Below are 9529 nucleotides of genomic sequence, written 5' to 3'. Positions count from 1 at the left end.
TAGATTTTTACAGTTAGTTGAGGGAGCAGTAGAATATCAAAGCTTGCTTTTTTTCCCTCCTTGCTTTTAATTTTACATCAGGCAGCGGTTTCTCAAAGAAGCCTGTTATAAAAACAAAGATCAGCAATACAGGGCTCCCCCAGGCTACTTAGTAGGAAGGGTTGATGCTAAACATGTGACTGTCAGCTAGGATGCTGGAGAGTTTTCCTTTTGTTTCTGAAACCTACCAACACCGTTGCCATCATGAACATTCTGTGCCCACCACGAACATTCTATATGCGGTTTATTGCACAGGCTAGATGTGATACTTGTTAAAGCATTATGACATCAAATTAAAGCACAAGCAGAATCACATTTTTCCCCCCATATTTTGAAAATATGACTGAACAGACGTGTAACAGGAGAAGTAAAATACAGGACAAATTAAAGGAACACTTCAGACCCCTAAAGCACTTTAGGTTGTTGAAATTCTTTATTTGTAAGAGTATGTCCTCTTTTTTAATTTTTCGATAAAATCCGTTGTGGCAGAATAGAAAGATGTAACAATCAGCATCTACTCATAGAGATGCATTGAATCAATGCATCTCTACAGGGAAGGTTCAGCATCTCCATGCAGTGCGAGACGCTAAATGTCAGTGCTGCACATTGTGCAGTACTGACCCAGGAAGCACCTCTAGTGGCCATCTGATTGACTAATACTAGAAGTGTCCCTAAGCAGCAATATAAATAAAATATTTTCTTTGAAAAGGTAATGTTTACATGAAAATGCCTGCAGGGATGTACTTTACTCACCAGAACTATGATAATTTAGAACAACTATATTTTGTTTTTGTCAATCTTTGTTTATTAGAATATTTTTCAAAGTATAAGATGGTACAGAAAGTAGAAATAGAATAGCGTTTAAAAACACATTAAGGTAAATAAGTTCTAGTGCAGGCATAGGCAACCTTCGGCACTCCAGATGTTTTGGACCACACCTCCCATGATGCTTTGCTAGCATTATGGATGTAAGAGCATTATGGGGGATGTAGTCCACAACATCTGGAGTGCCGAAGGTTGCCTACCCCTGTTCTAGTGAATACATCCTTCAGGCTTCTCCCCCATCTAAGCATACACATCAGGGGTTAGGCGGCTGGGTATTTACATGCGTTGGTGATTGGACTTCATTTTGCATGACCCCTAGTTATCTAATTCACTAAGGTTTACTGCACCTCCTTTGGAGGGTATAGGGGGTATAGAGGTGTTACAATCCTATATTTTAACCTCTGTGTCCCTGTCCTACATCCCAGGGCTCCCCCTGCCTTTTCGCTGTGTTTGTTTGTAGCGTGTGTCAGGTGTCCCGGTGTAGTGCGGGTCATGTGGGAAGCCCGTCTTCTTCCATATCAACTCGTCTGTTCTCTCTACCTATTGTCTGTCATATGCTCCTGGGGGGTGTTATGGATCTGTCTAACCCGTTCGTGCATGGCATGTTTGCCTCCAGTTTGCGCACCCTGAGATAAAGTCCCCATTATGTGTCTGAGGCGTACCTGGCCCAAGTACTGAGTGAGATGCCGTGCTGGTACCATTAGTTAGATTGTCACTATCAGAGTGTCAGCCGTGGATTGAGATATCGAAAAGGCGGATGTACCCTATTAGGTAGAATCATTAGGTTAGTTCCGCTGTACGTACGTGAAGGAAGAGATAGAGGGGAGAGGGAGAGGCACAGTGAAATTAGTGATAGAGAGAAGGAAATGGGGTGAGGAAAAGGCTGGGTTGGAATGCCCGGCCCCGGTCCCGCGGGCCGCCCCCACCACGCCGCGAGTGCCCCCAGGTCCTCCAGACTCGTCCCGGTTGCACAGGTGTAAGAAATTATGACCCTCTTACAAGGATATTCTTTTAGGGAATGTGTGACAAATAAGACACAAACACAAGTGTATAATAAAATTTATTGTAAATATTAATTTAGGATACTGTTGCAGATTTTAGGATATACACAATATACATTATACATTATGTCCAGTACATAATCAAAAGCTACATAATAAAAGGTCAATACTTAAACATTTAAATGCAGGTCTTCCCCTTGCACCTTCATCTTGGGTAATCTGGGACAGCCTCGCTCAGTTCACCATGGCACCCGCTTGCTATGCTGTCCTCTCCAAAAGAGACAAAAAGAGAGAGAGAGAGACCAACTTCCTTGGCTGTTGTCCTTTTAAAGACTCATTCTTGCTGTCAAAAACTACAAGTTCCAGAATCCCTTTTCCCTCCCAAAAGTGGTTTATCCCGCCCTCTTTTTGTAGAGAGTTCTATCTTTACACAAGTCTTTTCCTTTTATCTCTTCCCTCCAGCTATACTGTAACGTTCTGAAAGAAGTGACCAGTTAGATTAGACAGGATGCCTTGGGAAAAAAGACACACTTCCATGGTTACACCTAGATGTTAATTACTCTGGTCTTCTGATAACATGCATGGAAAACAGGTTGGCAGGAGAACTGCTGGAGGGATGTAAGCTTTTGTGTTAGCTGGGGGTTGTAAAATGCAACTGAAAGCTTTGATCCGTATCACACTGTTACCAAGTAAATGACCCCAACTTGTGATACCAGTCACATACACAGAAAGGTATATACAATATTGCAGTTTTGTATATACATTTCTTACACAGGTAGTACGTCCACGTTCTCCAGATCTCTTCGTGTTTCTCCAGCCTTCCACTTACCGCCGCTATTTCGGCTTCCACTTGTCTGATCTCTTCCACTCTCTGGAGCCAGGCTTGGAATGTTGGTGGCTGTTCCTGCCGCCACAGTGCTGGGATCAGCGATTTTGCTGCCGTTAGGAGGTGTCGAGACATCGTTTTCTTATACCTCGATATGGGTAGGTCTGTTCTGTTGAGTAGGATATCATGCCGGGTCAAAAGCAACCTCCTCCTCAGCCACCCTCTGCATTGCCTCGTGTATTTGTTCCCAGTACGGTTTTGTGAGTGGGTATGCCTAGAAAATGTGAAGGAGAGTTCCCACCTCCGTCCCACATTTCCAGCAGTGTTCGGGGGTTTCCGGTTGATATTTATGGATCTTCTGTGGTGTGTCGTACCACTAAGTATTTTATAGTTGATTTCATGATATTTGGCACATTGTGAGCTGAGGGACGTGCACAAGGCCATCTTGTCCCATTCGGGTGGAGTATATGGGGTGTGTAATGCCTCTTCCCAATGCGCCTGGAACATCATAGAAGGGACTGCATCTGCCTGCTGCACGAGTGTGTAGAGGACTGATATACTACGATGGAGGCCTTCCCCTCTCGGGCAAATCCCCTCAAAAGGGAGCAGAGGTCTCGTAACCTGTAGTTGGTGGGCAACCGACTCGCGAAAGTGGATCAGTTGGTGGTACCGAAATTGCTCTATCATAGTTGCTTCGCGGTCTTGTAAGATTTCCCGCAGGGGTATCAGAGCTCTGCACCTACATAGCTCCGAGAGATGTATGTGTTGTCTTTTCCACAGAAACCCCATCCTGTCCAGCTGGAAACGCCGGGTTGCCTGTGACTGGGTACATCGGGACGGTTAGCGTTGTTAGGGAGAGCCGAAAGCGTGTCTGGTACCAAACCTTCAGAGTCGCCCCAATAAAGGGTTGTTCATGTGTCAATTTTTTGGCCGTGTCATCCGGCAGCCACATCGCTCATGGGATACCTCCCTTTGAAGCATCTCTCTCCAGTGTTGTCCAAATCCTCTGTGAGTCGGTTTCATGCCAGGCTACAATTCTCGCCAGGTGTTTGGCTTTGTAATAACTGACAATGTCTGGTAGGCCAAGTCCCCTTGCCTCCTTTGGCCTCATCAGGTGCCCTAGTCGTATTCGTGGTCTGCGCGCCTTCCATTTGATTTTGTCAGAGCCGAATTAAGGGATCGAAAAAAGGTGTTTGGGAGGTCGATCGGGATGGTGTGCAAAAGGTATAGGATTCGAGGGAGAATATTCATCTTGATGGAGTTGATGCATCCCGTCCATGAAAAATGTGGTGTGGTCCACGATTTCATATCCGTGAAGAGGGGGAGAGCAGGGGTTGGAAGTTCAGTTGGTACAGCTGGTGTAGGTTCTTAGAGACCCATATCCCAAGGTATGTGCACCAGCGAAAGGGAAAGTGTGTCTTTAGGTCATCCAGATCTCGTGTTGGAACCGTGACATTAAGCACCTCTGACTTGTCCAGATTGAGTTTGAAATTGCTGATGTTTCCGTAAGTTTTGAATTTGGCTATAATGTTCGGGGGGGGGGGGGGGGAGATTCGCGGTTGCTCTATGTAGAACAAAAGGTCGTTTGGGTAGGCCAAGACCTTATGCTCTACCCCCGGCAAATCGGATTCCATGGATCGAGGGCTTGGATCGAAGTACATAAAGAAAAGTCTCCAGCGTGAGGACAAATAGTATGGGGGAGAGAGGGCATCCCTGCCACGTCCCATTCGTAATTCGTACTGGCGTGGAGAGGCCCCCATTCACACGCACTCTAGCCGTTGGTTCAGAGTAAAGAGCCCGGATCCACTTGCAGAAGGGTTCCCCAAAGCCCATCTTCTATAGTGTGCTAAACATGTATCTCCAGTCCACCCGGTCAAACGCCTTTTCTGCGTCTGTTGAGAGTATGACCAGGGGACGGCGCAAAGTTGTAGCTAAGTGCATAAGGTTGAGGAGCCTAATGGAGTTGTCCTTTGCTTCCCTTCCCGGTATGAACCCACTTAGATCTGGATGTATCAGAGATGGGAGGATTGTCTTCAAACGGGTCGCTAGTATCTTGGCTAGCAGTTTGCAGTCGGAGTTGAGCAAAGAAATAAGCCGATAGCTGGCGCATTGTTCAGGATCTTTGCCTTCTTTGGGTAGAATGGTGATATGAGCCATGAGCGATTCCTTTCCAAGTCTGCCGTCTTGTAAGAGCGAGTTAAATGAGGCTGTCAGAGGTGATAGAAGGACGTCTCCAAATTATTCATAGTATTGCAATGGGAGGCCATCCGAGCCTAGTGTCCTTCCCGTTTTGGAGGACTTAATTGCCCCCTGGAGATCTTCTATGGTGATTTCCTGATCTAGAGTGGATGCCACGTCCAGTGAGATTGTCTTGTGTACGTGGGTCGAGAGGTACGCCTCCATCTCCTCGAGCTGTCTGGCTGAGAGTGCCGGTTTTGCAGCTTTGGAGATATTATAGAGCTTCGTGTAGTATATTTAACCCCTTAACTTTTCAAAACACCATAAAACCTATACATGTGAGGTACTGTTGTACAGTATCCCACAGTAAACAGTAAAATGTATCACAGCAATGACATCATTAAAGTGCAGTTTTTGTGTGAAAAATGCAAAAAAAAAACAAATATGAATGCAGCTTTGGCCAGGTTTTGTGACCAAGTGACTACTAAAAAAGACTGAACATATCTCCATTTTGAATACTTTACTTGCCTACTTTTGCAAATGGTATGCAATGATGGGTTTAATTTTCTTTTCTAAACTGCTATATAATCTCAAAGGCAACATACAGCCAGCAAACCAATCTGGCAAATTTTAATTTGTAAAAAAAATAAAAGGGGAAAGCCTTCTATTTAACCATGTAACTTTCCAAAACCCCATAAAACCTGTACATGGGGGGGGGGGGGGGGGTCTTGTGAGATATTGCTGAATACAAATGTGTATTTTATTGCAGTAAAACAGTATTATGTCATTCACAAATAAAATGCCATGCAGAACTTAAAAATAAATATTATTTCTTAATTTCTCAAGCCTTATTAAAATTTTATTCATATTGAATTATGTTTCATATAAAATGAATATATTTGAAATGAAATGAAAGCCCTGTTTCTCCTGAATAAAATTATATATAAGTGTGGGTGCACTTAATATGAAAGAGGTGAGTTATGGTCGAGCAGACGTAACACAAATACTAGGTTTTGTTTTGATCAGAGTAGAATTGCCTCTGTCCTTAAGGGGTTAAGTGCGCCAAACATATTATATATTGTTTGCTAATGAACAGAAATTACTTTCTTTTAACTTCCTAAATATATGCTTAACAAAGAGTTAGTATGAAACAAATTGTAAATTAAAAGAAAATAGAAAAAAAATTAAAAGAATACATTTTTCCCATCAAGTGCATCTTGCACTTTCCCACAGTACTGGCTAACCTGTCAATCTTGCAGTTTGCACCTCCCTCTCTTCATGATTGCGAGCTAGGTGAACCTGTCAATTTTGCAGCTGGCTCCTCCCTGTCCTCATGTTGAGATCTGAGCAATCCTGTCAGTCTTGCAGCTGGATCCTCCCTCCACTCATTTATGAGATCAGTGTGAGTTTCATAATATGTCTAGGAGTTTCAGACTATGACTAGCCCTCTGATGTCATAAGAAGATGTCTGTGCAGTCTGCAGCCAATCAGAGTGCTTGTATCAATGATGTGATGTGGACATGCATTGTAATTTAAAGACACATTACTCTGAATAATATTGCTGTGGAGCTCTGTTATACACTCAGGCACACCAACAATATGGAGCTTCTAGAAAAGATGGACATTAGGATATAAAAGAGGGATAGAAGAATTTTGGCTTAAAATAGGGACACTTGGAAGGTATGAGATGCCCCTTCCATTCTAATGCTCCCTGCTGTGATCTAAAGCTGTCCTCTTGCTGAGCCTGAATCTGGCTGAGTTGGATGAGAGTTTCAAGCCAAAGGAGCTGCATTGGTTGAGAAATTGAGACAATATCATCACATGCTTTTGTGGAATACAACTCCAAACTGAGCCAGCGGTGTGTGAATTATAATGTAAATGGGAAAATATAATGAGATGGGAGTGGGGGCAATTGACATGTGCAGTGTGTATAAGGAATTACAGAGCTTCTAGTAAAGTGCATTGTATACTGTGTTATTACAGAGTGTGGGATTACAGAGCCTACAGTAATGTGCAGTGTGTACTGGGATACTACAGAGCTCCTAGTAATGTGCAGTGTGTACTGGGATACTACAGAGCTCCCAGTAATGTTCAGTGCGTTCCGAAATATTACAGAGCCCCCATTAAATTTCCCCCTCCCCCCCATTAAAATCGGCGGCACAGAGTTTCCCTTCACAAGCTGCAGCAGTGCTATCACTGTGGAACTGTGTTCCACCCTTTTCCCACATGCAGCCAGAGGCAGCACTGTGCTGGGAGGACTTCCTCCTGGGTCAGAGAGCAGCGCAGGGGAGAGACAGGGAGAGGAAGCTCAGCTTTGCACAGAGGCATTCATGCAGCTGCTGGTAAGTGTGAGTCATTGTGTGTGGTTCAGTCTGTGGGGGGGAGGATATGTTTATGTGGATGGGTCAGTCAGTCTCTGTGTGTAAGGGTGTTTGTGGGGATCAGTCCATGTGTGAATGTGGGGGTTCAGTCTGTTTGTGTGTATGGGTCAGTCTGTGTGTGGTGGGTCAGTTTGTGTGTGTGTGTATGTGTGTGGGGGTCAGCCTGTGTGTGTGGGAATCAGTCAGTGTGTGGAGGTGGGGGTTCAGTCTCTGTGTGTGTGTATGGGTCAGTCTGTGTGTGGAGGGGGGGGGGGGACTCAGTCTGTGTGTGTGTATATGGGTCAGTCTGTGTGTGGAGGGGGGTCAGTCTGTGTGTATATGGGTCAGTCTGTGTGTAGGAGGGTCAATCTATGTGTGTATGGGTCAGTCTGTGTGTGGGGGAGCAGTCTGTGTGTGTATGGGTCAGTCTGTGTAAGTGCTGGAGCTCCAAGAGAGATACCGCTCATTTTGTGACCTCCCCTCTACCTGATGGATAGGCAGCCTTGTCAACCACCACAGATTTGATTGTGCCACCCCTTCCCTGCAAGGTAAGTTTAGGGAAAGGGGAATATTCTTTTTTTTTTTAAAACAATAAAGTAAAAATTGTAAAGCTCTTCCCTATCCCACTCTCTATACCCCCTTGAACACAGTACACCCTCACAGACAGTAAAGCCCCCACATACAGTACACTCCCATCAACAGAGTACAACTTAGCATACACACACAGTGCACCCCTCTCACACACATCATCTCTTCACCCACATACCTTCACCCCCACCAAACGCATACATACATGCTTCACCCCATTACACATCAAATCTCATATACACCCTGTCCAAATTATTATGCAAATGATATTTTTCTCATTTACCTAAATAATTGATGTAAATAACAGTCAGCATAATTCTCATGTTATCAACTATTAAGGGTACAATTCAAATTTTATTGAACAAACCTCCTAATAATAACAACAGTATTTTTTTTAAACATAAAAAACTTACAATGCACTGTTCCAAATTATTACGCATAGTAAGTTTCAAAACACTTTATAGGTTGTAAAGTCATTTGTTGTTTGCAACATATTTACTGAAATCAAAAGCTATTTCAATATAACAACATTTTAACTTTTTAAATATTTTAACAAGTCACGTTACATTTTAACATAGGACCCCTTATTTGATAGCAGCTTCCCAAGTCTTGCATCCATTGAACTCGTGAGTTTTTGGACAGTTTCTGCTTGAATTTGTTTGCAAGATGTCAGAATAGCCTCCCAGAGCTGCTGTTTGGATGTAAACTGCCTCCCACGCTCATAGATCTTTTGCTTGAGGATGCTCCAAATGTTCTCAATAGGATTGAGGTCAGGGGAGGATGGAGGCCACACCATGACTTTCTCTCTTTTTTTCCCCATAGCAGCCATTGATGCAGAGGTATTCTTTGCAATATGAGATGGTGCATTGTCATGCATGAAGATTTTATTACGGAAACATAATTCTTCCTTCTGTACCAGGGAAGAAAGTGGTCAGTCAGAAACTCCACATACTTTGCAGAGGTCATCTTTACACCTTTGGGGACCCTAAATTGGCCGACGAGCTCTCTTCCCAGGATTCCGGCCCAAAACATGACTCCACCACTGCCTTGCTGATGTCGCAGCCTTGTTGGAACAGGGTGGCCGTCCACCAACCACCCACTACTCCATCCATCTGGACCATCCAGGGTTGCACGGCACTCATCAGTGAACAGGACTGTTTGAAAATTAGTCTTCATGTATTTTTCTGCCCAATGCAGCCGTTTCTGCTTGTGAGCATTGGTTAGTGATGGCCGAATAGAAGGTTTATGCACAGTTGCAAGACTCTGGAGGACTCTACACCTTGATGTCTGTGGGACTCAAGAGGCACCAGCAGCTTCAAATATCTGTTTTCTTTTATGTAATGGTACTCTAGCAGCTGCTCTCTTGATCCGATGCATGGATCTGGCAGAAATCTTCCTCAATGTGCCTTTATCTGCACGAACCTGTCTGTGCTCTGAATCAGCCACAAATCTCTTAATAGTGCGAGGATCACGCTTACGTTTTCGTGAAATAGCTAATGTTTTCATAGCTCATCCAATGCATTGAACTATTTTACTCTTTTCGGCAGCAGAGAGATCCTTTTTATTCCCCATATTGCATGAAAATGGTGCTCTGCTTAATAATGTGGAACACCCTCCTTTAGTAGTTTTTCCTTAAATTGGGCTCACCTGGCAATCTAATTATCACAGGTGTCAGAGATTGTTTTCAGGGATCAAAAGAGCCCTGAGACACA

Source organism: Pelobates fuscus, chromosome 8 (assembly GCF_036172605.1).
Source record: "Pelobates fuscus isolate aPelFus1 chromosome 8, aPelFus1.pri, whole genome shotgun sequence".
NCBI classification, from domain to species: Eukaryota; Metazoa; Chordata; class Amphibia; order Anura; family Pelobatidae; genus Pelobates; species Pelobates fuscus.
Note: the sequence above shows the minus strand (reverse complement) of the source record.